Here is a 6,000-nt window from a genome sequence, read left to right as displayed (position 1 = left end):
TGTGTGTGTATGGTGTGTGTGTATGTGTGTACTCACTCAGACCAAGTCTCTCTATACAGTTCCAGGGCTGTCCCGCACACTTGATTCTCCCACCTTGCCCTCCCATACACTGGACTCACAGGGCTGCTTTACCACACACAACAGACAGTATCTACGTATCATTCTCATGTTCAGAAAGAAACCGAGACTCATGTGGATGACCGGCAGGTTTTGCTGTGTTCTGGCAGTGGAGAGCTGGACAGGCTCCACGTCTTATGCCCATGTATGTTCCCTTTCCCCTGTTCCATGTAGGGGGGGGGGAGTCCTGAAGCACTGTTCTGTTGGTCTCCTTTGGGGTTCTACTCACACACACCTCCATTGCTTCCTTCCCTTCCCCCCAGTAGAAAAGATAACCACAAAATGGAGCATGGGTTCTTAGCTCCTTGTCTTCTCCATGCCTCCCCATCTTAGAGACACCCCTCAACTCCTCTAACTGCTGCTTTTTCTAGTGTAGCATTGCTATGAGCGATCGCTGTGTTAGTCTGCAGAAGGCATCTCGGGTAGTATCTGGCTGGAGTAGGCACTCTATGAATGTGAGCTAATATGACTGCTGTTCTTCCTCTTAATCATTTTTCCCCAAATGATAAAAATAAATGGAGTGCCTATGTTAAAGTGCTCTCCCCTGTTTCAGTAATGGACCGGGTTTGTCATCCTTATCAGCTACAATCATCTTAGAAGGAACAGAAATCTTTTTTGTTCACATGCAGATGATTTCAGATAATGCATAACTGAATATTGCACCTGATGGACAGGTGCCACCTGGAAGGAGGAAGGCATTTCCAGCAGGCAATTCCTATTCAGAAGATGGAGACAAGACAGGTACAGCACTGTGCTAAGCCTAACCTGTTTTTATAAAAGGGAAATCTCAAAACACTAGGGAATGAAGTGGTTGGAGCCCTGTTCCACCAAAACATCTCAGAAACTAGTCAGAAGCTCAGCAAGAAATCTCTCTCATACAGCCAACTCCATCTGAACTCCACCATCGTGAGAACGGCAACCCCTGACCAGGATCCTATTTCAGATTTCTCTTGTCCCAGTGAGGCCTCTTTATTTGTGTGCCTCCTGCCCTAGCAGGGGATCAAAGTTTAACTGAATAACACATTTTGTGAAGCGTTTTAAAATGTGTACATTTTTTTTTTTTTTGCTTTTAAAGTTGGCAAGATAGAATGCAAAACAAGTTAAATAAATTCCCTTTAAGAATGTGAGTGATCAGGTCATGCATGCACAGTGTTCCTACTCTGGGAGAAGCTGGGTAACAGGGCTCTTCTTTGATTGTCCTTGACCTCATTTTTTTCCATCTCTCCTTCAATCTGGAGCTCACAAGGTTAGAGTTGGTTAGACTAGCTCTAGGAATGTTCCTGCCTATCCTTCCGTATCGTTGGGATTGTAAAAACAGACTCAGCTTTTTATGAGGATGGCGGGGATCTGAACTCAGGTCCTCGCGCTTGCTTGGGCAAGCACTTTACCAGCCGAGCCGTCTCCCATCCTGCAAACTACCTTTGATAGCTAAGGGTAGAGGCGAAGAGGAAAGGATGTGTTGTCAGGTGAGGTTTGCAAAGGGCTGGAAAGTTAACGAGGCGGAGCGATCCAGGCAAGCTCTTCCAAATGACGGGGTCTGACAGACAGGCCAGGAAGGGTTAGCAGAAGGGATGGGCAGGAGAAATGAGATCCAGCAGAGAGTAAGCATTCTCCAGCCAGACGATAATCAATTCTGAATCTTATCACAGAGTAGAAGAGAGAGCATTAAAGGAGAATGCTGAAGAAGTCATGAGACCAGACACAGACAGATGGGGAAGTACAAAAGGGACCTGCACAGAAAATTTGAGCTTGTCATCAAAGAAGCCATTGCTCGGCCAACATTGACGCTGCCCTCAATGGCTGACTCAGCTTCCCTTGGATCAAGAGGCTCTGCAGTTAGGAAGCTATAGCAAATGTCTTTTTCTTTTCTTTTTTTTTTTACCAAAACAAAAATTTCAACAAATTATTAGACTTGATTGGGGGTTATCCACCGAAAATTAATTTCTCAATAAGAATTTTTTACACACGGGACAAGGGTCAGAGAGTCTTGAGTCTAAAGAGACCCAGAGGTCACTTGAATAATACTTCAAAAGCTAACTAGGCAAGCCTCGATGAGACTGTCCTTGCAGGAGAGAATTAAGAACAAGATTGCTGGCTGTCTGAAGTAGTGGAGCTTCAGTTCTCCCTGGAGACGGGGCTTAGATTGATGTCTGACCATACCTTTCAAGCACAACCACATCAGGCCTGGGGCAGGTGTCCAACACAAAGGAAGAAGAGAACCTGAGTGTGGTCCCAACATGCCAGCTCCACATTTTGTTCAGAGCCAGTGGTCCAGGGAACAGGAAAGAAGGATTTTGAGGAGAAAGACAGTGAGGGAGAAAAGGAAGCAGAATATACAGGGGGACAGCTGGACATCAGCCAAAAACATCTCACTTGGATGCCCTGTGGGGATGAAGGTCAACAGGACTGCCAGTGATTGGTTAATGGGACAGAGACTGAGCCGGTTCATTTTTGTTCCAGATCATATGTGTATTTGGGAAGTGAGAGGACTCGAAACCACTCTGAAAATAAGATACCATGTAGGTCAGATGAAATGGGGAAGAAAAGGAAAACAACATTGGAAGCTGTGAGGTTTTGTTTTTTTTTTTTCCGACATGAGTTTTGAGCTCAGAGGAATGTAGGGGTCTGCAGTAGATGGCCACAGGAACAAAGAAAGAACTAAAAACTGACCAGAGCCATGCTCCCTGGGGAAGGTCGATACATATTAATTAGCTGACGGTCACCTTGGTTGAGTAAAGCATGAGACAAGGAAATGTCATAGTCAGCAGGGCATGAGGGCTCAGGACTCTCAACTAAAACCAGTGGCACCCGAGAAGGACACGGCCTTATACTAGTCACACGACAGGACCGCATGCATACAAGGCCGGGATACTTCCAGGGAAAATAAAAACATAATCACAAGATGACAAAAGCTTCTGCTTCTGAGAACATGTCTTAGGCACCGTGCCCCTTAAGTGCAAGAGTGGCGTCCCAGGTAATCAGCCGTGCAGGCAGGCAGGTGCCCCAAAGCCCTTTTGTCTCCATGAAGACAATTCCTCTGTCATATGTTGCTGGAGAGCTGAGAAACGAAAGTATTATTTTGGGATTTGGCCCCAAGGCTGGGGACACTGTGGACACGGCTCATTGCAGAGGGAGGGAGAAGGAAAAGATGGCATGGCTCCTCTAGATCCCCAACATGGACAGTGGCCCTTGAGTGAATCAATTCTCCTGTCAAAATGCAGGGACAGGCTTGGGGTCAAAGGTTATTTTCTTTGATGATTGGGGACATGAAAAGGCAGACACACACACACACACACACACACACACCCTCTGTATATACCTATCTCTTCCTACCTCCATCTCTATCCATCTCTGTATCCATTCAACCTTTAAACCAGACAGATCTCTCTGTCTCTGTCTCCCTGTCTCTCTGTCTCTCCCCTTTCTCCATCTCTATCTGTCCATCTCTGTCTCTCTCAGTTGTCTGAATTCAATTTCCAAATCTGAGAAACACTAAGTTTACTTGAAATACGCACTCAACTAGGATTGTGGGGTCCCGTGAGTCTATGTGGATGGCTCAGAGATCAATCTAGGAGATGCATATTAATATTGTAATACCAATGAAAGAAAATTAGTAGTTATTCAATAGTATGTTGACTAGAATTGCTTGATACACCTGTAAGACACTGAGTCCAGGTTCCGCTATAAAAACATCAGTTCCAGGAATGTTAGAGTTTCTGAGTAGGTATTTATTAGATGACCAACAGACGAAGAATGTAAGGATGAAGCCAAGCACTAAAAATGTAGGATTGATAGGGCAACTTTCCCTTTAAATGCATCTCTTTCCCCTTAACTCCCCTTGAAAGAATTAAGAGAACATACAGGCGCCATATTGCTTTTTTTCCTAAGCAGGTTGGCCTCACGTAGCAAGGTGGTTTTAGAGACATAAAGCAGGTCTCCCTGGCCCTAAGATCTGGGTAAGGCTGACATGAAGTTCTTGAAGTATTTACTGAGAATGCCCACATAATTAAATGTTCTGCCTCTTTTAACCAGACATACCCAGTTCTTTTTAATAGACACTTTCTAAGTGTCTTCTATTCACAAGGCACAATGCTTAGCATCTAGAAAAGAGAGGATTGGTACAGTCCTCAACGGGAGTAAGAGACACATGTGTCTGGGTACCAGGTGTGAGGCATGTGGACAGAGCGAATGGACAAGGAAGCAACCTCATTCAAAGATATATCCTGCTGTATCCTAAAACATCCGAAAAGGGGAATTTAAGGCTCTGCTTCCGTGTGTTTGTTTCATTGTTAGCCTACGAGAATACTACACGGCCGTGGGTGCATTCTGGAGCTCACTGAGTGTTTTTGGAACAACAGGTAGCATTGTTGGGACTTGGACTTTGACCAGGCTGCAGGTGATTGGCAAGGCACAAGCTGTATTACTCAGGGGTCTTTCTGCAAACATTTGAATATCCAGCCCAGTACTGAGGTCTGTCTCGTTAAGACAAGGGGCTATCAGGGAGATTTTCATGAGGAATTGGCAGCCCTACAGTAAATGCCAAGAAGAGCATATGTAAAGATTTTGGGAGTGATATGGAGTAGCCACTTGGGAAAAAAAAAGGGATGCACACTGTCCCCAGTTGTCTAGGTATTTAGCAACTATCTTGGAAAAACAATTAAATCTCTTTGCAGTGCAGCAGATTGATGCTTCTGTAAGACTCAAGGAAAAAATGGAAAAAAATTAATCCTAAGAATTAAAAATTATTTGGATTCACTCCCTTTCTTGAAGGTAGAACCTACAAAAGAATTTCTGATTCACGTGAAGAGAATTATCGCTTCACTATTTTAAGAGCAATTAATCTCGCAACACCAAGATAAATAAGTGCTCAGCTAGGCCAAGAACTTTTTGAGTGAGATACCTATCTTAGACTAGCTTCTGACATAGAGCATAGCCTTTTAATTATGACTTGCAAACAGGAATAGTAAGTTTGTACCAACAGGAAAGGATAAAGCCAAACATAATTTACAATCTTATGCTAATAGCCTAATTTGAAAGGAATAGCCTTACCCCTCCTAAGGGTCATTGAGCTATCTCTGGAATTTTCAAATGCACTCAGTAAGTTAGTTTACAGTATTTATTCTCTTTCCTGTTACTGATTTCAGGCCTATTTGTCACTATTTGCTTTGTGCGCATTCTTCTGCCAAATAAAATATTAATTGCATTTTTAGCTGCACTGCTGGTGATCAAAGAACTCTGATATGTCAGGGTAAACTGATAGAAATGGCATCCATTAACATATTTATAGGTTCGGGGCTTCTAGAACATAATTACAGCCATTAATTACTTGGCGGTACTTGATTACAGGCTCAACATGAAAGGCATTTCCAGCCATCTCTCCCTCCGCAGACCAAAGTTTCTTCTTCAGTCGTACGTGTCTCTCTAAAGATCTATCTGAGGGTAACAGGCAAGAGAAACTTGTCCTTCTCCATGTTTAGAAGGCTGGATCAGGAAAAGGAGCCATTCGATAACTTCGAAATACAAGGTGTACAGGCAAAGCAGAAGGTACAACTAGGCTGACTTAAAACAAAAAAAAGCACATCTGAAGTGTCATTAATGTTTCAGACATCTAAGAGAGGCGATTTCAAGCCAATAAATCTTGAAGTGAAGGCATGAGGCCATGCTTGTATTTTTACTTTCAAATAAACTTCTTCAAATATCACATAGGACCAAATAATTCTGAATTTTCTAACATATTTGAACATGTATTTCTAACACACACAGACACACACATACACACAGATACACACACACAGTGGGGGAATGAGAGAGAGAGACAGAGAGAGGCAGAGAGAGAGAGAGAGAGAGAGAGAGAGAGAGAGAGAGAGAGAGAGAGGAGAGACA

The 6,000-nt window shown here is 43.5% G+C and overlaps 1 protein-coding gene across 10 annotated transcripts in view; it reads right to left on the bottom strand.

Annotated features, from left to right (window-relative positions):
• Positions 1–6,000, bottom strand: part of Grip1 (glutamate receptor interacting protein 1) — a 647,269-nt gene that overhangs the window by 267,061 nt on the left and 374,208 nt on the right. The window lies entirely within an intron of this gene.

Source organism: Grammomys surdaster, unplaced genomic scaffold (genome assembly GCF_004785775.1).
Source record: "Grammomys surdaster isolate TR1022 unplaced genomic scaffold, NIH_TR_1.0 126271, whole genome shotgun sequence".
Taxonomy (NCBI): domain Eukaryota; kingdom Metazoa; phylum Chordata; class Mammalia; order Rodentia; family Muridae; genus Grammomys; species Grammomys surdaster.
This window is presented reverse-complemented; position numbering and strand designations above follow the sequence as displayed.